At 49.7% G+C, this 22,674-nt stretch overlaps 1 protein-coding gene across 4 annotated transcripts in view; it reads right to left on the bottom strand.

Annotated features, from left to right (window-relative positions):
• EXOC6B (exocyst complex component 6B) overlaps nucleotides 1-22,674 on the bottom strand; it is a 271,111-nt gene that overhangs the window by 233,332 nt on the left and 15,105 nt on the right. Inside the window, exon 1 of one of the 4 annotated variants that reach the window (XM_082759195.1) lies at nucleotides 21,302-21,454. The exons of the other annotated variants lie outside the window; for them this stretch is intronic. The gene's annotated coding sequence lies outside the window, so the exon portion shown is untranslated. Of the gene's footprint in view, nucleotides 1-21,301; nucleotides 21,455-22,674 lie in introns of those variants that run through there. 4 annotated transcript variants of the gene reach the window in all.

The following is a 22,674-nucleotide window of genomic DNA, read 5'->3' as shown; positions in this document are numbered from 1 at the left end:
ACTGTATGATGCTAGCGGGTTTTCTGTGCAGAAAGCAGTTTTGCTGGTGACCATGAAAGCTGGAGGCAGAGTGCCATCTAGCGCTGCACAGCCCCTCCACAGCATGGCTCGGGAAGCTCAGAGGCACCTCTCTATGCTCTCAAAAGTTAAACTCAGAGAGCACAATTCATATATAACAACCAAATGCAGCTAGACGAGTGGTGCTTTCATTCAAGCACAAGTTTAACAGTAATTATGGGTGTCATATAAATGTGTTTGCATGAAAAAATACTGCCAGAATTTAAAAAGGCATCTCTCTTCAGGAAAAAAAAAATAAATGACTTAAAGACTTACAAACTCTAGGCGAAATTTCCTTTGCACGTGGCCAGCCTAAGTCACAAAGGTCCCACGACTGAAGCCATTCCCACCCCAAAGCCAAACTCTGGGGTCAAAAAAAAAAAAGCTGGTGACAGGCAGCAATACAAAACCCATCTTGAGGTCAGCCCTAAGCTTATATTTTAACCCTGTAGGCTGCCTTTTGAGGTCTCCTATTCACACACAAACCTCTCTTCAACGTAAAGCCAGCATCCTGCGCTCCCATCCTCTCTTTAGAAGATGGGAATAAAGGGTGACAGCCATGCAAGTTCCACAGAGAAGGGCCGTGCCTCCACCGATGTCAGCTCCAAACCTGTAGGATGCCGGGTTTGTGCTCTGTATCGAGCATCATCACACACGCAGGGCACAGGGGCTTGGTGGTGACTACTCTCAAAGGAAACAACGCAGGTCTCAGTGCAAGGACAAACCACTCCACACCACCCCTGAGGTCCCAGACCCTAAAGCCACCATTTCTGGTTCCCCAGCCCCAGTAGAAGTCCACTTCTGAAGCTCCCATAGTCATGGCAGCACCTTTGGAAGGCTGTCCTGCACCAAGGCTTTGCTCCTAAAAACATCTTTTACAATTCAAACACTAATTATAGCCAGATCGGGATCTTCAGTTAATTGTCCTGAAGCGACTACCAAATCCACAGCCATTAGGTGATCCACAAACAAGTTCCTACAAAAAGAGATCTGCCCTGTGTGTTCGTACCCAGTAACAATCACAAGGGCACACAACACAAAACACAAAGCAAGGACAACAAGAATTAAAAGGGGAATAGGTTTGGGCTATTTGTCCTTTTGGTCATGAATAAACAAGGCCTTGGGACAACACTACAGAAAACGAACCTTGAGGCTGCTTTTTTTTTTCTCTGATATAAAAAATTGCTGGTCACATCACTTCAGTAACGAGCCTCCCCCACAAAAAAAAAAAAAAAAGCCTTTTGATTAAAAAAGTCTGAGGACGAGGGGCCTGTCCCACAGGCACTTATCTCAGAGCCGAGCAGGCCGTAACTCTCTGACTGAAGACGACGCTCATTGACAGATCTGTCTGGTTTACATTTTTCAAATACGCTCGCTAAACAAAACCATTAAGAGGACTTTTAAAAGTTCTTGGATTGTATTGTTCAAGTTTCACAATTCCTGCATTCATTAAAAATCCACACCAGTTTTTTTTTTGCTGTTGTTTTTGCAAAAGGTCAACTGGAAAAATCTTTCCAGGAAAGCTCTCACAGGCAATGCCTCCACGAGGCCGGGGTGCCCGTCCTGCAGGGCCCGTCCCCAAAATGGGGGCAACCCACCCGCCCCACAGCAAAAAGCCCAGCACGCCACAGGCAGGGATCCCCCAAATTGTGGGGAAAAAAGCAGAGATTTGGGGAATAATGCCTAAGAGGGGACTGTAAAAGCGATGAGGGGCAGGCCTGGAGGCCGCAGGCCCAGCCCGAGCTCTGGGGAGCTGTGGGGACAGGGACCCTGCCTGCCCCCATGTCCTGGGACCCCGTGAAGCTCAGCTACAAACCCGCTCCCCAAAACACTTTGTAGGCCAGACACCACGTACATGCTGGAAGAACATCCAAGAAGCTTCAAATTATTGAATGTATATAAATTAATGGTAGGAAATCTTTAGGAACAGGCTCTGCAGGGCCTTCCTCCGTCTCCCGCTCAGCTGGTGAAGAAAAGGACTTGAGGCAGTTCAGAAGGAGCAGCCACGAGGCTGATCCTGCAGCTTCATCCCCAACCCGTTGCCTGTAGGACAGGGACTCAAAAAGTAACCTAAATAAATTCAGCTGAAAGTACAGAGGAGGGAAATCTCTGGGGGCAAAATGAAAGAGATCTGGAACAATGCAAGGAGGACATTCTGGGGACAGTGGAACAGAAGTGACTCGCTTTTGTTTTCAATTAATAAATGGAACAAATTCCTGAGTCTGCTGTGGACTTCAATTTCCCCCCCCCCTTTAAACTTCTGTAGTGGTTTCAGTCCCTCAGAAACATTTTCTTCTCATTAAGCTACATAAAAGCATTAGCAGTTTGTTTAATCTTATTCTAACTTTTATAATAAACAAATTAACTACTGAGCAATGCAGAAAAAGAAGCAAGAGTGGTGCAACAACTCCACAGAAAAGAGGTCAAGGAAAGTTTGCAGGACTAATACCTGCTCCATACCGCCTAGCAGCACGGCCTGAAGCCTCATGCGGCACGAGGTCTGTGCACAGCCACGGCACCCACAAAAACTCGGCCAAAATCCCACTCACCGGGCTGCACCCGGGGTATTTCAGCTGAAGATCAAGTGGGGAATCCACTTCTGGCTTTAATTCTGGTAGTTAAATGGAGATTAAATCCACTGTTTTCCCTTATCACCCCCATAGGCTCACATTTATATCATGAATATGGAGGAAGAAGCAATTCCTTTTTCTTTTCTTTTTTTGGTAAAGTATGAAACATTTAATCATAAATACCTTTCATATTGTAGTTTAGGAAGCATTCCCATGTGCATTTTTCCTATCTAGACCCACAATGAATTTTACCCCTTAACCCTATTTTCAGTCTACAACCAAAACCCTTTCAATCACTGTAAAATTCATCAAACTATTAGCAATATCCCATTATGGCAAGGTCCTGGAGTAGGGAACAAAGCAAATCTGAAAAGCACCACTATTATCTGGCAGGATAACCGGTTTAATAGCAGGGGGAGCTGCCCACGTGTACCTTGATTTGGGCAAGGCACAGCCCTGGCAGCTGTAGCCCTCAGAGCACTGTGCAGAAATTACCATAAACCACACGCGCACCCCACTCAAAAACCATTCTGAAGGCGAAGTTGCTTGTCAATGACTGGGCTCAACCAGAAGGGGCTTTTCAACAGTGCTTCCACATGAATTTCTTCCGAGCCTGGTTTTCTTCAGCGGTTTTATTAGTAAATTGGAAAGTATAATACAAGCTGTACTTTCGAAATACGGTGGTAGCGCCGAAGCGAGGGCGGCCACGAGCCTGCTGGAAAGCAGCAGCCAAAGACCTCAAGAGACTGAGAGCATGACCAGAAGCTGCAAAGGTGAACATGGGTGAAAGTGCACACGAGGCAGAGATCGAAGAAAGGCGAAAGCAGCAGCAGGGGTAGAACAGGACCAGAGGGAAGAAGGGGCTTCTGCAGGATGGCAGTCACCAGCACGGCACCTTATTTATTGGCCTGGGAAGAAGAGCTGAAAGAATTGAGCTTTGATTTGAAGGACAAGCAGAATGAGGACACGCCGAATTAATAACAAGCTTTATCATGCAGACAGAGAGGCATCCAGCACTGACGTGCCCAGGAAGCCACCATGGCAAAAGAGCAGGGCAGGTGCCAGGCAGCACGTGGGTGGAAGATCAGAAAAGCAGACAAAAATCATTGTATGGGAGCAAAGTAGGGGTATTATTAACATGCAAAAACCTTGTCTTTTGGAAAATGTATTTTAGGTATGGCCTATGGCATCACACATAACGTCTATTCACACCTGAGATCAGCCACTGTGTTCACGGAACAGAAGATCCTACTGACTCCCATCACCCACACAGTGCTGAGAAGCTTGCAGACCCAGGCCCCAGGACAAGGTACGAGGCACAAACCACCCTAAAAAGCCACTACTGGGCTGAACGCCATCTCATTTGGGATAAAGCAGAGCCAAGCAGCAAGAACTGAGACACTGGGAGCACCTCACTGGTCCTGCTGCACAGCGTGCAGTGCAGGTGCAAGTTATCCCCTTCTAATTCCCTCTCACCACTCCATGTGGAAGCTATTTATCACACTCAAAGCCGTGCACACAAAAACGACGACAGTTTGGCCACATCCCACACCCAAAGCTTGGCGAGATGAAGGCCATCTCCATCACCAGGAAGAGGATTCTGGAGGAAAGCACGTTCTGTCGACTGGATGCTGCTGGCCTCCCGCTGGTTATTTACCCTACCAGCAGCACAGGAAAGGGAGACACTCGACAATGAGGATGAGAGGCACGCTTCCAAAGCATCCACAAATAAAGTTACTGATAACAAAATATCTTTTTTTTTTAAATAAACTTTACAGGATTAGTATTTGAGTCATTACATCTATAAAAGCAGATTAGATTACCACAGAAAAATGTTAATGTCTATGCTTGCTGTGTTATTGCCCAATAAAAGTTTTCTTCCCCCTGCTAACAAAGTTCATTTTGTTGTCTTATGCATTGTTTAAACAAGGCGATTTTGGTTGTGTGCGTGCATTCTTGGCTCTAGGACTCGGGCCCTCGTTTCTGCTGTGAAGCAGTGTTGTCATAACATCCAGCAGAGGCACAACAAATCCCCGAGACGTGCCCGATATTAAAAGCACTGCATTAGAAAACCATACAAGGCGCACTCGAATCGACAGCAGGGTGATGGAGAACACCCACGCTCGCACCAGCACCTCTCCAAAGCACCGGGGTGGCCGTGCTGGTGAACTCACACCTGATCCTTGATGCCCAAAAGCAGCCTCAGCTCTACCTCAGGAGGCACCGAGCAGAAACAGCTCTTGGCACGGGCAGCCTGGAGGCTGGTGGTGCTCAGCAGGGCCAGCTCCAGCCCCTCTCTGCTCACAGAGGAGTGTGCCAGATCAACCCAAGGCCTGAATAAACTCAGGCAGGAGCTCTAGGAGCCCTCCACTGCCACTTTATCGTGTTGAAATGTTCCCAGCTTGCAGCAGCAGCTCTGCATGCAGCTCTGCCAGGGGAAAGCTCCTGCTCCGGTCCCGTTAACACTCCTGCCCTCCTGCTGCAGCCTCTCCTGCCCCACCAGCACCCTGCGGGAGTGAAGGTGCTTTAGAAAAGAAGCCTGAAAAGTTTCTTTAACTTATATCAGTGTAATCAAGCCAGATTAACCACACAAGTGGCTCCCAAGAGGACACCTCGCACAGCTTCTGCCAGAGGTGAGCATCTTGCTGCCCGTTTCTCCCATCAGGGCAGGCTGAGCAAGAGGCTCTCTCTCATTCACAGCTGAGTAATTGCTTCCTAAAACTCACATGCAGCTCGCAGATTAGGGAACATGTAGGATTCAGCTGCCTAAATATAGATGTGAAACAGCAGCCTAGGGTCTGGCAGCTTTGAGAGCAGACCCCACACACAGAGCTCAAGGTGTATCTGTTAGTGCCCGAGACCTAAACACAAAAAAATATATATAATAAAACCAGAACAAGCTTAGTTAGCCTTGCTGAGCTGAAACCCCTCTAGAGAGCTCCGTACAGGAGGCACTAACCCTGTCTTAAACCCCTGGCATCTAGGGTTGAGGTTCTGGGACTCAAAGGCTGAGTTTGGGGTGAGCAAACCCCTCCTTCCCCTCGGATCTCAGCCTCAGCCCCGAGCTGCTGCTCACTTCTGAGCTGCAGGGCTGCAAGCGAAAGCCCGTCCTCTTTCTAACTAGAGATGCCTCCTCTGGCAAACTCATCTGGAGGACATGAGGCAGTAACAGCAACATCCTCGGGGAGGGAAGCTGGATTAAGAGGCAGCAGTGTTTGGGATGTACGACTACCAGAGGAGGCCCAGGCTGACATTCCCACGAAAATATTTCTGCCTATTGGAGAGAGGAGCAATAGTAATGGGCTTAAATTGCCCAGGAGAATTAGGTTAAACATTAGACAAAGCTTTCTAACTGCACGAGTGGCAGAAAACCAAAACCAAATATCTAGGCATGCTATAGGACCTTGTTAAAGTCATCATTTCTAAGAACAAGTCAGAAAAACGTCCAGTGGGGACAGGTCGGACAGATTTGCTCCTGGACCTCCTCAGACAGGGAGATGATGAGCAGCTTCTTGAGGTTCTCTGTAGCTCTCCCCCACCTTTTTTTATTTTTAATAGGGTCTGAGCTGAATAGCTGAAGCTGTTTGGAAAGCACCTGATCTTAGCCAACGCTGTACGACGTCCCGAAGCTGGAAGAAATGGTGTCTCTGGCTCCGGGTAGGAAAGCCTTTTGTTGTGTTTTTTTTTTTTTTTTTTTTTTTTTAGGACTTCAAAGAACCCAACTCCACTTTCACTGACGGCAACAGACAAATTCCCATTTCCTTCATTTGTACAAGATCAGGTCTTTGGTTATAAAATGCTCTAAAGCCTCCTCGAGTGTTCATTTCTGACAACAAAGACTTTGGGACTATACGTTAGTGGAAAAACGGAGCCACCATAAAGCCACAGCCGTCTCCGGGGTAGGATATAGCTGTTCTGTGCCAGCAAGACTCCGAAGGAAACGAGGAATAATTACCCTAATTGAAAAATATAATGGAACAACTCGGCTATAATGTCCCTATTAAAGAACGACTCTCAGACGATAAAAGACACGGAGAGGGAGAGCTTGAACAAATTAGCGCTCAGCCTCCAGACGAGCCAGGAAGCGTAAGGAGCGACCCCAAGCCAGGCAAGGCAGAGCAGCCAGAGCAAGCACGAACGCCCCCAGCTGAGGCGAAGATGGAGAGAACTGGCCACGAGCAGAGCTTTCGACCTCCCTCCTTCTTCTGCGAGCACAATGGAAACAATTCCCCCAAGAACAAAAGCGATGCGTCAGCAGGCCCGGCTCTCTCAAGCTCTTTCAAGTTGGGAGGACACTTGATTCGCACCATGTGTAGGGTAGGAATGCTAGCGAGAACCCAGCGAGATAAATTTCGCCCCGTCCAAGCTGGTTGACATTAAGAGGGAGATGAATCATCCTTACAGCGCCTGTAAACAACACAATTTGGAGAGGAGGAAATCTAACGATACACCCTCGTCGCGCTCGCTCGCAGGAAGTCCCCCAACGTTTCCACCACATGTACTATTGTTGGGAGAAGTGTCGAAATCAGGGGGCAGACACAAAGCCACAAGCAGCGGAGGATGTGGACTCCGAGCCACCACAAATGTTCCAACCTCCCTTATGCTGTGCCCGCGGCGGCGTTGCGGCACGTCGAGCCTTGAGCAGGCTGAGGCTGGGCCAAGGGGACGCGCTCGGGGTCGGGGAGGAGATGGCCATCAGATGTGCTGCTCGTAACGGGGCACGAAGCTCTGGCTCCGGCTGATTCTCGCTCTGATGACTTCTGAAGGGGGAAAGCAGATCTTAACCCGCTGCACGGTGGGTTACCTTTATTTGGGAACTCACACGAAGGAAATGCCAGCTCCAGAGCAGTGAACGTGCGAATCCCAGAGGGGCACGACTCCCAGAACATGCCTAAAGGTGACTACAGAAGATCACTGGCTAGAAAAAGTGCCTTGGACATGGCATGATGCTTTGAGACCTCTCCACCTGGCTTATTCAGAAGGAAGATTGAGGAGCAATTTAATTACTAGACACAAGTACATCCCATAAATAGATATATTTTTAAAGAACCACCCACACCCGTATCACCCACATCAGGTACCAAGGAGCTGCTTTGTGCAGGAAGGGCAGAAAAGCCCGACAGCACGATGACTGCAATCCCAAACCAGATGAATTCAGCACAGACCAGAGGCACAGCACTTGTCTGCGTGCTTCCAGAGCCCGTGGCAGACACCAGCAGGGAAGCGGTGGATTTCCCCTCTCCAGCTGGATGCTTCCAAGCTGGCCCCTGCTCAGCGCAACGTACCCTACCCAGACGTGTTGTCTTGCTCAACATAGGCACAAGAGTGAAAATTCACAGCCTGTGACATACAGATGTGTCACAGAGCACACACTGGAATAGATCTTGCCACGTAAAAGGGTGCGTCCAGTCTTCTCCTCACCCAACAGAGCTCCACAGCTAACCCCAAGGAGAACAGAGCAGATGCTGCTGGCTCAAATATTGTGCAACGCGATGACGATGACCACGTGCAGTGGTGTGTCCCCCGGGGCTGGGGATGATGAAGGTCACCAACAGCCACGTGGAGCCTCTGGAGAGCACACATCTGATGGGTGGCAGGAAAGGCAGGGCCATACTCTTCCCAGTGGTGCCCAGTGGCCAGACAAGAGGCACCGAGAGCAAAAACACACAAGAAATTCCACTGAAGATTTGTTTTTTTAATTAAAAGCACGCACAGAGCTGTTACTATGATGGTGCTGAAACACCGAAACAGGTTACCCTATAGATGTTAAGCTGTCTCCATCCCTGAAGACCCCTAAAACCCACCTGGACACGGTCCTGAGCGACTCACTCTGGGTGACACTGCTTGAGCAAGGGACGGGACTAGAAAACCTCCAGAGATCCTTGCCAAGCTCAAGTAGTCTGCAATTCTGGGAGTGTTTTCCACCAAGTGGTCAGTCAGCAATGCCATGCCTTTTCTTTACCTAAATATATATATACACATACATGTATAATAATATATATAAATAATATAATAATATATGTAAATATATATATACACATAAACATTTCAAATCACTCTGGTATTGTAATGGCTATATCCTTTCAAACCCCATAAAATAGTTTAATGTAAAATCTAGGAGACAAAGAAAAATCTCCCTCTAAAGGTCCAGATAGGACAGCTCCCAGGGGAAAAGAAGAAGGATGTGAACCAACTTGAACATTTTATTCCTTTCCTACCTAAATGCCAGGAGCAACCCCCCAGGCAGCAAGAGCCCAAATTACAGGAGTGACCGTGCCCAACGCCACGCCAACCATTACATCTACACGATGCCAGCTTCTGCTCCTCAAGGAGGTCAGTACTCATAATTGCAAGACAGCAACCAGAAATGAAGACTGATTTGTTCAGGTAACTCTTTTTTTTTTCCATTCTTTTTACTTCCTCTAATGCCTCTGACAGCAGCAGCAGCCCTGCAGTTCACAGTTCCTGCACAAAGCACTGATGAACAACCTCTGGTTTGCTTCTGGTTTTGTTTCCACAAGTCTGAGGTCTTCCCACATTTTGTCATTTAAGAACGATTTGTTTTTAAAGACTGTTCAGCTGATCTTGAAGGTCTCTTCCAACCTTCATGATTCTGTGATCTTCCAGACACAGGGTAGCAAGGGAATCCCGCAGCACCTCTCACACCAGGGTCCTGCCCTTCATTCTTTTTTACTTCTTCCTCTTCTTCCCAAACGCAGCAACTCTGAAAAGAGCTTTTACACTGCCCATTCAGTGTCCAGCAGCAGGGAAGGCAAAAAATCTGTTCACCTGTAGGCTCTTCTGCTCCCCTGGAGCATCTGCCTTCATGGGATTTGTAGGAACTCAACACCTCTGAGAGTCCCACACCTTTGTCAAATATATTAGGAAGATGTCCAAGTCCAGGTACCCTTAGAGATGGAACCCAGAGGCATCATGGACAGCTTTAAACTTGCTTAAGGCCATCTTAGGGACATTATTTAGTGGGTAATATTGGTTGTAGGGGGATAGTTGGACCAGGTGCTCAACCTAACGATTCCAGGATTATCACCACTACTGTAATATCTTGCAACAAGGACCATAAGAGGCACCACCAAAGTGGGCTGGTAACAGACTGCTGCAGGCATCCCTTCCCCTTCTCATCCCACCTCCGGTGGTGACAGAGAGCTGAGCACAAAACCTGTCCCATTTTGGGGGCTGTTGCAAGCCTCTGGTTTCCCGCAGTTTCTTTGTGCACACAGCTACGATCCCTGGGTCTCAGCTGGAGAGAAAGAAGCTAATATTAGGCTTTAAACGCTTGGGAGGGAAGCAACAAGGAGCCAGGAGATGTAGTTCTGCTTATTCTGGCATATATTCATGGCACATATTCGTGCCTCAACAATAACAGATCACTACAACAAAATATCAGAAGACATCCAAACACTGGGAAGTAATTTCCCAGAGTGAAAGCACATCACCTCCAGTACTTCAGGTCCTTATGCAACCCTAATTAACCAAGAACATTACAGTTCTAACACAAGGAAGAGCTACACAGAGGTGGATATCACAAGTACCCAACGACTTGCCTACAGACATGCTATAATTCAGCTGAAGAACATCACAGACATAAGATCAGCCCCCTTAAACCTTGCATAAACACCATCCTATAATATATTTTTTCCCTGAACCAGGCATCCCGCTGGTTTCCTACAGAGGGAGTCAGTCACTCAGACTCTCCCCAGCCCTACAAAAAGGCTTACAAGGAGGATTGCTTCGAGTGACCACCACAAACAGATGAAAAAAAAAGCAGTGGGAGGCCCTTTTGTCAGTAATTCTTGCACAGTGCTGATTTTCTCAGGCTGGCTCAGCCTTTCCCAGCCAGATAGATTTAGGCTTGAGAGAGATCGTGTAGATGTTCTCCAGCTCCTCTGGGCTGCGTGGCCACAGCCTGATGAATGACCCTGACTTAGCTGAGTCCAGCTGCTCCTGTAAGCCTGTAGGGGCTCTTCTCCTGCCACGTTTTCATCCTGGAGAGAGCTGCAGGCTATGGGATGGGGCTGGAGGGTAAAGCACTGCTCGGTCCCAAGCAGAGGCCTGCGAGCCATCCAGCTGCAGGGGATGGCAAAATAAAAAGGCCGTGGGGTCAGCAGTGCTGGAAGAGATGGAGGAGCAAGGAGAAAGCACGCTCTGAGTTCCCTGTCAGGCTCCGATTTAGCCAAAAGCAGCACAAATTAAACACGACCCATGCAAGATGTGCTGACAAGAGCTGAATGCAGCAGACATGAAACAGAACAGGCAGCACCAGGCCAAGAACTGCAAGGACCTCTGTTGACCTCTGTCAACATCAAAATCAACCTTACCAAAGCCAAACCAGCAACAAAAATGACCCATAGGTGCCCAAAGGCTGTCCCCAGCTATGGGGAATGAAGATGACCATGAGACATCAAAAACATTTTGTTCCTGATCTGGCGTGAAGCCTGAAAGGGCTTTAGGGCAAGGTGTGGATGGAGACGTGACAGCTCTGGGTGACACAGACAGGCCAGGATGACAGGGAGGCCGGAGGGAGATGGGCATCCAAGAGAACATTTGGGAAATGAGATTGCTGCTGTGGCTGGGCTTGGCTGAAACGAGCCACCCCACCCACGCTCCCCCAAAGCAGCAAAGTTCGGGCCGTACCAGTACGTGGTCAGCTAGTCCTTGCCTGGGGGTGCTCAGCCAGCAGCATCTAGAGCAGATTTAAGATGAGGAAGATCAAAACCAGGGATTGAAGGATGTGAAGTCGTGTATACCAAGCACGAGGGTGCGTTAACCACTGCCAGAAATTCAGGGGGCTCCCCAGCAGCAATCCTCCCCGGGGGCTTTCTCAGCAGCTCTTGCACAAACGCCATCTGGGTGATAGGAGGGGAAAAGCTTGGGGAGAAACAGACACAGAACAAGGTCATTCAGAGCCACCAGAGCACCACGGCTCCGACGAGGGCAAACCAAACCCGAGACCATCCCCGGCTTTGGGCCACCAGACTTTTAAATTGGCACCGCCACCCTGTGTCGCGAGGGCTGAACTGCACTGCGGCTCAGCAGCCCCAAAACGCAGCAGAGCAGCCCCAAAACGCAGCACAGCAGCTGTCAAACCATGCAGCATGAGCCCTGCAGCACCCAGGCGACCCAAAGCCAGTCCAGCTTCATTATCTGGAAGGCCTGGAGTTGAACTCAGCACGCAGGGAGGCTGCGGCCAAGTATTTCACGCTGACGAGCGCTCCCGAGTCCGACTGCAGCGGGTTTTTGTCAGACTCGAAGCCAGACACAGGATCAGCGAGAGGAAAGTTTGCTCAGGCAATTGAAACCTGAATAGTGGGGTTACCAAGAACAGGTTGGGAACAGTGCATCACCTCCTTGTTGAATAAACTACGATTCTCTTGCACAAGACCTCACCGTGCTGAAGGGAGGAGGGCAGCCTCCGTTCCTGTCTGCAGAGGCACCTCCAGAGCAGTGTTCCTGGAAGCACAACGTTACAAAGGATCTCTCCACACATTTGTATTTATTTTGAGATCACCAGAATACTTCTGCAATCATGTACACATCAAAACAAGAACCTAAACCAGCTGCATAACCCTTAAACACTACCTTTTATCAGAAGCTATCAGAATACCTTGCAAACTCCGATCTGTCTCAATTTCCCCCTGAAGGGAAGCACTGTGCACATTTTGCATGCTGCCAAATCATGGAAGAATTAAGTGCAACGCCTGTGGCCACACAACAAGGCACGGCGGTGCCAGAAATCGGAGCGCTTCCAACCCCGAGGGCAAGCAGAAGCCAAGGAAGCTTGAACCTCACCGTAGGAAGGCATCAAAAATTTGGGACCGCGAACCAGGTTGCTTCTCCTCCTGTCCATAACGCTGCTAGCAAACAAAACACAAAGAGCTTGGCAAAGGAGGAGAAAATCTTAATTAATCTGATTGAGGGGAAGGTTAGTACGATAGAACAGAGTACATTAAAGATGCTATCATTAAATGCTTCCCTGTAAAAACAGCCACGGGATGCCGACACCACCAGGGCTTGTCATTTGAACAGTAAGCACTCGAGGAAATGCAGTAAGACTTGATTAAACAGCAATGCAGCTCGTGGGCAGCAAACACAAGTGGTTTATCCCAGACTGCTTCTGCTTTTTGGCCACCAAAAGTCCTCCTCTCCCCATACCGATGCCCTCGAGAGCACGCTTTAACTTCTGGTCGGCCCTGCAGTGGTCAGACACTTGGACTCTGAGCTGTGTAGGTCCCTTCCCAAAACCCCAAATCCTCCAGCCCGTACAGCAGCTCCCGTGCAGGAGGGAGGCAGCGTAACACAGCAGCAGGCTGCCCCAGCACTCATTTCTTAGCCTGGTGCTTGCAATAACGAGCCCAGGCTGCCCAGGAAGGCTCACTAATCAGGAGGGCATTTCCCCATTTCAACTAATCACTAATTACAATTAATTTCAGCGAACTTAAGGTTGGGCTTTTTCTTATCTGGCAATGAAGCAACCCATTCCGTATGGGGACAGTTTCCAACATGAACCAAGGATTTTTGGGGAGGGGAAAAAAGAAGTCAGCCAACAGTGGTGCTTTACAGCACATGACCTAAGGATGTGATTCTCCATCCCTTTAAGTATGATAGCCCTGAGAAAATTAGGAAAATGAGATTTCTGCACATAAAAGCTAAGCAAGGCAGAGGGGTCGGTCTTTAACGAGGTACCTGCTCATGTCATGATTTTTATAGGTGCCAGTGACCTGGTGGCATACATCAGTCTTGCTTGATCACTGCAAATAAATGATTATTTTTTCCTCCTAGCAAGGGAGAGACAAGGAGCTAAACCAGCCCCAGCAGCAGTCCCACATAGCTGCCAGAGCAGGGAGCTCTCAGCCACACACCAAAATAAGCCGTCCCCGTTGCCTCAGAGAGAAACATTTGGTCTGCATTTGTTTTACAAAATCACAGCGAGAAGCGAAGTCTGTGCTTGTTTGGGCTTCAATTGAGCTAAGCACACACTGAAATAGATTTCCATTCACAAAGAGGGAAGTGTGACACTGCCTGTCCTGAGACAGGGCCCCCAGGTCCAAAACAGTGATGGAAAGGGGTCCCCGGGGACCAGGCACCATTTGCTGCCCCACACAGCAGAAATTAGAAGGTCTTGACCCAGCTCTGCTGCTGCCCTTTACACCCTACAAGGCCACATTTGTGGATTTTATCCAGCTTGATTGATTTCTTTCAGTTGCTTTTCTCTATTTAAGGAAATTCATTATCCCAGTTTTAATGCTAATTAAACCTGGTTTGGGTTTTTGGTTTTTTTTTTTGGCCATTTGAAAGCCGTGCCATTCAATCTGGGAGGGCACTGCTAGGGGATGTGGGCAGGCGGTGGCTCTGCTAGCACAGGGGACCAGCCCCGAAGCACAGGAGGGGAGATAAGGATGAGCCTGAGCAGACCTCAGGCTGCCCCAGCTCTCTTGGGGTGCTGCACACAACCACAAGCACCCCCAAAAGAAACTGTGGGGTCTTCTCCACGATATACTTGACCGGTTCTTGGAATTGGAGGTTTTATCCTGAAAGCAAACTTACAGTTTTTGTTAGCTGGTTTGTGCTTTTACAAACTCCGGAATAAAGGGCTGAAAGAAAGCAAAGGGATTTCATAAATAAATTTCAAAACGTTTCTGGGTGATGAAGGGGTACTGCCCAGCTTTGTCACACCACCAGAGGCTTCCTGGTGGTCCTGCAGGAACCTGGCAGCACCCAAAGCAGGATCACCGAGGGGCTGGCAGCTCTGAGCTAGGGAGAAGGGGAAGCCAATACGGTGCAGAAGGGCTGCAATCCCACCAGGGAGGCAAGGTGCACCAGTGGCAGTCCCAAAACAGCAGCAGGAAAATGAAAAAAAAAAAGCATCTCTGGCTTCCTTTCTGTGGGTAAAGGTGAAAAGGGCTGCATTTAGGTCTTTGAGCTCCTCTCTGATATCCATCCCTAACAGATAAGCAGAGCTGTAGCCAAGCAAAGCTCAGTGCTACCCAAAGCACACCCTGCAGATCTGATCCAGGGAAGGCAGCAGGCGTAACTGGCAAAAAAATCTCCTTTCCCTTCTCTTCCATCGTGCAGGTAAAGCTAGATTCTGTGATTCTGTAAAGCCATCCGACAAGACAAGGCTTTTACTCAGCCCTGTGGAAAACCATGCCCTTCAGGAACAGAAACGATGCTCTTCAAGGGCCTTAAAAAAAAACAAAAATCCTTTTTTCATCTCTGTAAGCGAAGCCTACAGCATGCTGATCGGGATTAACACCTGGATCGAAGCACAAGCTGCTGAAGAAAGCCAAAGCTAAGGTTTGGGATGTCAATTCCGACATAAAAGCTACGTATTGGGATTAAGCATCTGTTTTTGAAGCCAGTGAACTGAGTATTTATCAACAGCTGATAACGCTGACCTCTGCTGCCAGCAGGCACAGGCTGCCTTCACTCCCCACGCTGCACCCCACCAGCTCTGGGGGGAGGCAAGGGACAGGGCCAGCAAATTAAGGGCTGTTACCCTCTGGCAGGGAAAAAGATTGAGCAGTTAAAATATATCCGTGCCATTGGGAATTTATTTCTACTTACAGAAAGGCCAGGAGAGAGGGAAAAGCTGCCCCAGCAGGACCCCAGGAGGTAAAAACAACTCTAACCCCACAGCTGTCTCTGCGCAGAGTCCTGGGATCTGGTGCTTGAGCGTTTCCCCTGTGCTGTGAGAAATGGAGAGAGGTATCTGCAGCTCAGCACCCCCCAGAGCCTCAGCAGCAGCACTCGGTGGAAGAGCAGAGACGTTTCCTGCAGCTCAGGAGCTGTTTGGGACGCATCACAGCAAGCATTATAGGAATTTATCCGAGCAACACACGAACATTTTTTCACAACAGCTTTACAACACAACACATTTTGCACTCTCTATACTTCTAATTGCCACTTCTAACTTCTAATTGCCACGAGCAACTTTCTCTTTCCCTCAGAAGGGCGATGAGGTTTCAATCCCCTCACTCCAGCTGGGGAACATTTACCCTCAGGGGGTGGCAGGCACCTAAACGAGGGGCTGACTTTTGGGGCTGTGATGGGCGAGCACATCGTGCAGCTCAGGGCTGCATAAAGCCAACAGCCACGTTCTGGGCATGGATTTATTATTATTTTTTTTTTTAATTATGATGCTTTACAAGGTTAGAGGCCCCCAGCCACCCAGCCTACCTCTCCTTTTGGAGGTCTGCAGCACCCAGAGGGTAGTGGCAAGAGCGAGGCAGCGTGCCTGCAGCACTGCCTCTGCAGCACAGCCTTCACGAGCTGTGCTTATCAGAACCCTGAGCAGATCTGGCCGTGGCTGAAGGACACGCAGCCCCTCATTATCAGTCTCCTCGAGAGGTCAAACGCTCTCAGACTGTCACAGCATCTGCACCAGGGGGGGATGCAGCACAGCACACAGCCCAGCACGCACGCCTGGGCTGAAGGGCTGTAAAGACAGAGCAGCAGCAGGTTTTTTCTACAAACTAAAGACAGCAAAGGCGTTCTGTCCTTCAAATATTCCTAATGCACAAAGCCAAGAAGTGCTCCAAAAGAAAGAAGCCAGTTGTCCAAAAATCCCATTTGGTGACTGACAGCATTTCACTAATCCTGAGCCACACAGGAAAAAGCACGGGCTGTGAGAGGACCGTGCCTCTCAGCACACACCCTGCACTTCCCATCCTGGCCCAGCTCAAAAACCAGCAGCCTGCCCAACCCAGCAGCCCACAACGCTGGGACTGGACAGGCTGATGGTGCTGCTCATCCCCTGTAAACGGAGCAGTTCTGGCACAGGAAGATCCTGAACCTCTTACCTGTTTTTGAAGGGAAGGAGCTCATACATGACTACCACATCGCTTACACTCTCCTGAAGGAGCTGCTCCTGAAGGAGCTGCTGCTGTGCCTCTCTGGGAGGCTGGGCAGGCTCCTGGAGCAGTGTTTTTCTCCTACCTGGCTTTGCAATGTGCATAAATGGCACCTCTGGGGCTTCAGCCTTGTTTGTCTGCTTCCAGGTGATTCTTTTTCCCCTTTTGAAGTTCTCGTTCTACCCCTATCGAGACAGCTCAGCCAATTCCACAGCTCAGGCTTAAGAAAAAAAGGATTTGTCACAGTATTAACTCCTTGCTGATGCTCTCCTGGAAAAACACCGTCCTCAGGATTCGGTATACAAATACGGATTCAAATGAGAAAACTGGGACTGAAAAACATCAAGGGTTTGGTCCACGAAGCAACAAACATGAAGTGAAGTGGTGACAAACCTCCATCCCCCAGCAGGGTGATTCGTGAGGCAGGTCCTGGCACAGAGCAGGAAGCAATCAAACGGACTCTGCTTCCAGCTCTGCTTCTGTCTGTGAAGGTAATTTAATATTTAATAGAGTGGAAAGAGAAAGGTACAGAACAGGGGATGTCTTTTATGGGCTAAAATGTGATGGACTCGCTCGAGGCAGCTGCTGCCAAAGGAAGGTTGGGTTCAGTCTGTGTTTCTCAGCACATCCACTCACTGGGCTTGCACCAACATACCTGAGCAGCTCATCAAAGCTTCATAAAATAATTTAATTAAGTGTTTAGAGCATGTTTAGGAGCAAATGACATAAGCATATAAGTGCCTGAGATTAATGAGAAGGCCAGGAATCAGATGGCAATAGAAGGAAACCCGTTACACCCTCCACAGCCTCTCTGTGGTGTGGTGTGATGAGAAATTATCCCTGCCATCCCTAGACATTGTCCTTCCCATACAAAGACACGTCCCCTGTGATCTCCCTGCACCCTCAAGCAGGAGGGATGTTTCCTGCTCGCAGCCTCTGCTATCCCTCATCACCTCCACCAGGCACCACTACTGCGTTTTGCCACTTGATGGCACCAAAGGAAACCCTAAATTTTCACATTGCCAGGTCAGATTCAGAGGAGATGGTCAAGATCAGGTCTAAACCCTAAAGGAAAAGCAGACGGCCAATATATGGCACACTAACACCTGGAAATAACCATTTCCTAGCTTTTTTTTTTACTCCTGCACCCAAGCAGTGAAGCAGAAGTGATCGTACTGCTTGGATTTACAGACACAGCCCTTTTTGTGGTCTTGGAAATCCTCCCTGAGCCCCCAGGAGCTGCAGCGAGGAGGCACCAGCACCAGGACAGGAGCAAGGAACCAGCTCAAGGACCAGGCTCAGCACCAGAGGCTCAGCAAAACCGAGCCAAGGCCACGGCACCAGGTCACCTCAAGCGTCCTCGTCCCCAAAACGCCGGCTGCAGGCGGCCGGGATCAGCCCCCCGGACACCTCCTGCCCCAGAGCACCTCCTGATTTTGCAGTTACCGGCCTGAAGTGGCTACAGAAAGGGGAAATTAAAAAAAAATAGATATAGAAAAGTGATCTGAATTTGTTCTAACAACATACCGGGTTTCAAAAAACATCTGGGATGTGTTTCTGCTTGTGCCATGTACCCAAAAACCAAGTATTTGCTAGTTATTTATGAGGATTTAGCGAGAAGCACTAGACTCAAAAGCATGCTCGGAGCTTCCACCTCAGATTTACATCCGCTGCTATTAGCCTAGACAGCTTTCTGTGTTACAGCTTAATTAAAAATCCATGCTGAAAGTTCAAACCAAAGCCACAAAGCGGGCTTGTTCCGAGCGGCGGACGGGGACCACCGCAGACATTCATCTCCAGAGCCATCCATCAGCCGGGACGGGCAGGAAAAGAAAGCAGCTTGTGCAAGCCAAAACAAAAACCCACATGGACAAATTGGCTTCACCACAACGGGGCCTGCTCTGTGGGCTCTTGCTCAATAAATGGATTAAATTCTTGCTCCAGCAGCACGCTCATCGAGGAGCGGGGAACACAGGTGACGGCCACGCACGGGGACAGTTCAGGAACCAGGGGGACCCAGACCCACGCAGCCACCACCTGCAGCACAACCAGACGACCTGGGAGGCCTTTTCCAACCTTGATGATTCTACAAAAATCAGCCCCCGAAGACCAGGCAGTACCAGCAGAGGCTCACAGCGACCTGCTTTGAGTTTCCGTCCCCGGATGATGCTGCTGGCACGATCCTAACGGCGTTGCTTTGCTGCTTAACGCTGGCGTGGTGGCATTACTGATGCAAGGGACCTATTTGATGGACTGGAAGAGAAAGGACAGGCTGAAACTGATTCAGAAACCCCAACTGAAGGTCTAAATGAACCCTACGAGTGACCTAAGGAGTGCCATCTGTTTGGCTTGAAGAAGAAAATAAAGGAGCACAGTACCTTGTGCCGTCCCGACCATTCACTGTGTCACTGCAGGCAGCATTTTGCTGCAGGACACAGCCCACCTGGGAGCCAAAGCAAGGCAGATTCCTGATGTTACAAGCAGGAAGAGTAATCATTTGTAATAAGGAACCGAGAGGGAAGACAAACTTTCCATCCCAGCCCTTTTCCACCGACGCCTAATCCCGCCTCGAAGCCGTACTCGAGCTCAAGCAAAGGCCACGGCCTTCGGTGGGGAATTCATGGTCTGCATCGTGCAAAGGTCAGCAGAGATAAATTAAGGGTTCCTTTATACTTAAAAAAAATATGATTATAAGGCTGCAAAGGGAAGCACAGCCACTCAGACAGCGGGGAAGGGTGGTGAATGTTGTCGTGCTTTGGTCCAAGCAGGGGCAGCAACGTCGGCAGCGCTGGGCGAGATCTGTCCGGGCTGTCTGCGAGGAGCAGACCCCGAGCTGAAGCAGCATTTAAAGGAAAAATAAGAGCCTAAAGCGTCCTCTCCAGGAGGCTTGCTGCAAAGGGGGATTTGCAGGCACTCGTCCAGCAGCAGATCCAGCGAAACCACCCTTCGTGGGGCTGCGGCACAGCCCTCCTGCAGAGACCTACCTCAGCCTCCTCCAAAACGGGCACCACCATCAGCACATCGACAGCGAGCATTTAAAATCGATGTGGGAGCCACGTGAAGCAGCTCCACTTTCCATTCCTTAACTCGCACGTGGACATTCACCCTTCTTACACCACGTCTGTTTCTAATAGGACAACCAAGAAACACTTTATGAGAACTCCAAGAGAGATGGGGAGCAGGGAGGCAGGACAATATCCTCCTGCAGTAATGAAAGATGAAGATAGATCAGAGGAAGCAACCAGCATGGGCATTCAACGCACAGCAAAGACAGACTTAATAAACCTTTTCCAGACCTTCAAAGGCTTTAGGAAATTTACCTCAAGTTTGCTCCAGAAAATCCAAGAGCGCAGGGTGGCTCCAGCAGCACAAGCTCCCCAAGGCCTCTCCTGTACAAGCAACGAGCCCGAGCTGCCTCCAGCACTGCAGAGTTGCAGTTTGCAACCCAAGGGCTGCACCAAACGAGGGGGAAAAAAACATTAAATTGCCAGCGTGGGGTCCCAAACCCAGCACGTGCAAAGCACCGCAGCACGGGGACACACGAGCACCTCGTGCCAAGCTGGGGCAGCTGCAGGATTTCTTCCAATGCAAGCAGCTCCGTTTGCTTCAGCTTTTTGTTCTTAGCAAAAAAATGAACGCTTACAGCCCCAAGTGATGGGATCAGCACCTCTCTCAAGGGTTCCTAGAGAGTCTTCCAGCTCGGTGAGACGCTCAAGAACAAAGCGGCTGAGGGCAGGAAGGGAAGGACGCTGCGGCCAGCTGATAGCGCAGAAGGAATTTTAAAAAGGCAACGTGCAGTGGCTCAGGCCTCGAGCCAACGTGCTTCAAAAGGCCCTCGGCGTCCCCGACGGGAAAGCTGAGGAGGAGAAAACACACGCGGGGAGCACAAAGGGATCAGGCACGAAGCTCTCGCCTCCATCCCGGTGCCATGCCGGCAGGGCCGGCCGCTGTGATGGGTCCTGTGTGGTGCTGGGTGCTGAAATCTGCTCTCCAGCCCCGTGGTTATCGAGGGATCCAGGCATTTCCAGGCCAGGAGGGGTTTTTGGGACCGGCTGATCCATTTTATGACCACAATGCAGAACAGCCTGGCAATTCCCACAGCAGATGGAGCCGCTCCGAGGCTCCTCCACGGCAAGCACCTGAAATACCACGGGCACAAGGTGCTTCCTTGGTTGTATTTTATTATATTTATATTATATATAAATATAATATAATATATATATAATATATTTATATTATATGTATTTATTGCAGCTGTGTCAGGGTTTCAGCCAGAGAAAGTGGAAGGCAAAGGGTGCTGGAGGACAACAGGGCCTTGTCTCCTTGCAGCATCATTTTTGGGATGCTCTCAGGGCCATACCCAACAGCAGAACCACTGCCAGGAGCGCCCTCACAGCCCAGCAGGACTTAACATTTGGCTTCTGCAGCAAGCCAGCCCTCCTACCCCTGGATATTTCCCCCAAGAAGATCAATTTGGAAATGCTTCACCACAGAGCCAGCCCAGCACCGGGGGCAAGCAGCAGCCCCCGCGCCTTCCCGAGCCGTGTCCTGCAGAAGAGGCTTCTCGAAGCCCTGTCCCACATCAAGATTAAAAGAGCCCAGCCCGGCCTCCCGTCTATTTACACCTCTGCCTTGTCAAAATAGGCCTGTCATTCAGCAGCAGTTTAGAAGTCTTCCTCGGGAGGAAAAAATAAAAGCCCTGGCTTTTCCTGTTTGGGAAGCAGGCAAGGGAAAAAAAAAAAAAAAAGAAAAAAAAAACACACAGCAGCGAGCTCTTTCGATTTAAAAAGGAAGAAAATAACATACACAGAGCACAGGATGTGTAAAAATAGGGCTCCTGATTAGATCAGGACAATCGACTATTTATGAGTTCCACCTCCTCTGCTCGCTCGGGCTCGTCCCTCTCGCGTCCCCCTCTCGCTGGGGGCTCCCAGCTTTTTTTTGTTCATCTCCAACCAGCTCCCCAGCCTTTCCCAGCTCCCTTCTCCATCCCACTTGGGGAAAAAAAGAACAGAAGAAGTCCAAATCCTGGTCTCTGCGTGGAATAATCGCTCTGGGGATCGGCGGCTTGCAGCTGGTCCGGAGAGGGAAGCTCAGGGCTGAGCGACGATCATCGCACGGCTTGGAGCACGAGGGGCTCTAAAAATACATCCTGAGTTCAGGAGACTCACGAAAGCATGCCAAGAGCTCATTAAAGAGCAGCGGAAGGTCCAAAGAGTGAAAAAAAACGGCTCTCCAGCCTGAGAACGGGGACGGGGAGGAGTTCAGGGACAGGCACCGGGGGCTGCGGCTTTCCCACGTGGGAAATCGCGGCGCTGAAGCCAACGGTGGGGTCAGGCTCCTCAGCACCTGCAGAGAGAGGCCAAAACATCCAGGCGTGCACGCACAGACCTGGGCAGACCTTGTGTGAATCAGAGACAGGGAGTAGAGGTATTCACACGCAAGGCTTGCAGCAGGGGCTGAAAGCACAGAGGTTTAGCACCCCAAGCACAGAAAACCATACGTGTTACAGCAGGGTGCCAGAACTGAACAGCTCTGCCCGTGTCCGAATCCTCCTAACAGCAGAGGAAACACCCCACCAGCACCCAGGAAGCTCTTGGAGTGCCTCCTTGTCCTAAAGATGGAAGCGTGGTGGAAAAATGAAAAGAAAATCCAAGAGCAGCCCAGCTTAAATCATCCCACTACCAGCCCCAAGGTTTTTGTCCTGGTGGTGTCACCCCAACTGGTTTCGGATGGCAACGAGCCCCGACAGCCCCAAGCACGGGCTGGGCTCCATCCCCCGGGGTTGCCAAGCCCTTGTTTGCTCACCAGTGAGCCCAGCAAAGCCCTCGAGGCACTTAAACTTAACCCTGGGCTTCTCATGATGTTCATTCATCTGCTTCTGCAGGGAGCCCGCCTGTTTGTCACATCCCTTCCCATCCAGACAGCCAGCTCCTCCCGAAAACCCCGGCCAGTTGCACACTGGTGAGAAGTTCCTCTTGTTACACCTTCTCTGAGCAAACACAGGTTACAAAAAAAAAATAAATAGCTCGAAAGCTTTGGATGCTTGCTGATGGAAAACCGCAAAACCCAACCCCGCGGTGGCAACAGCAGCTGAAGGACTGGACGCAAACACCCCCTTTATGGAGATGCACTGCAAGAAACAGCCAAAAAAAATGAATAATTAATAAATAATTAAT

This window comes from Aythya marila, assembly GCF_965140915.1.
Source record: "Aythya marila genome assembly, chromosome: 4".
In the NCBI taxonomy this organism is placed as follows: Eukaryota; Metazoa; Chordata; class Aves; order Anseriformes; family Anatidae; genus Aythya; species Aythya marila.
This window is presented reverse-complemented; position numbering and strand designations above follow the sequence as displayed.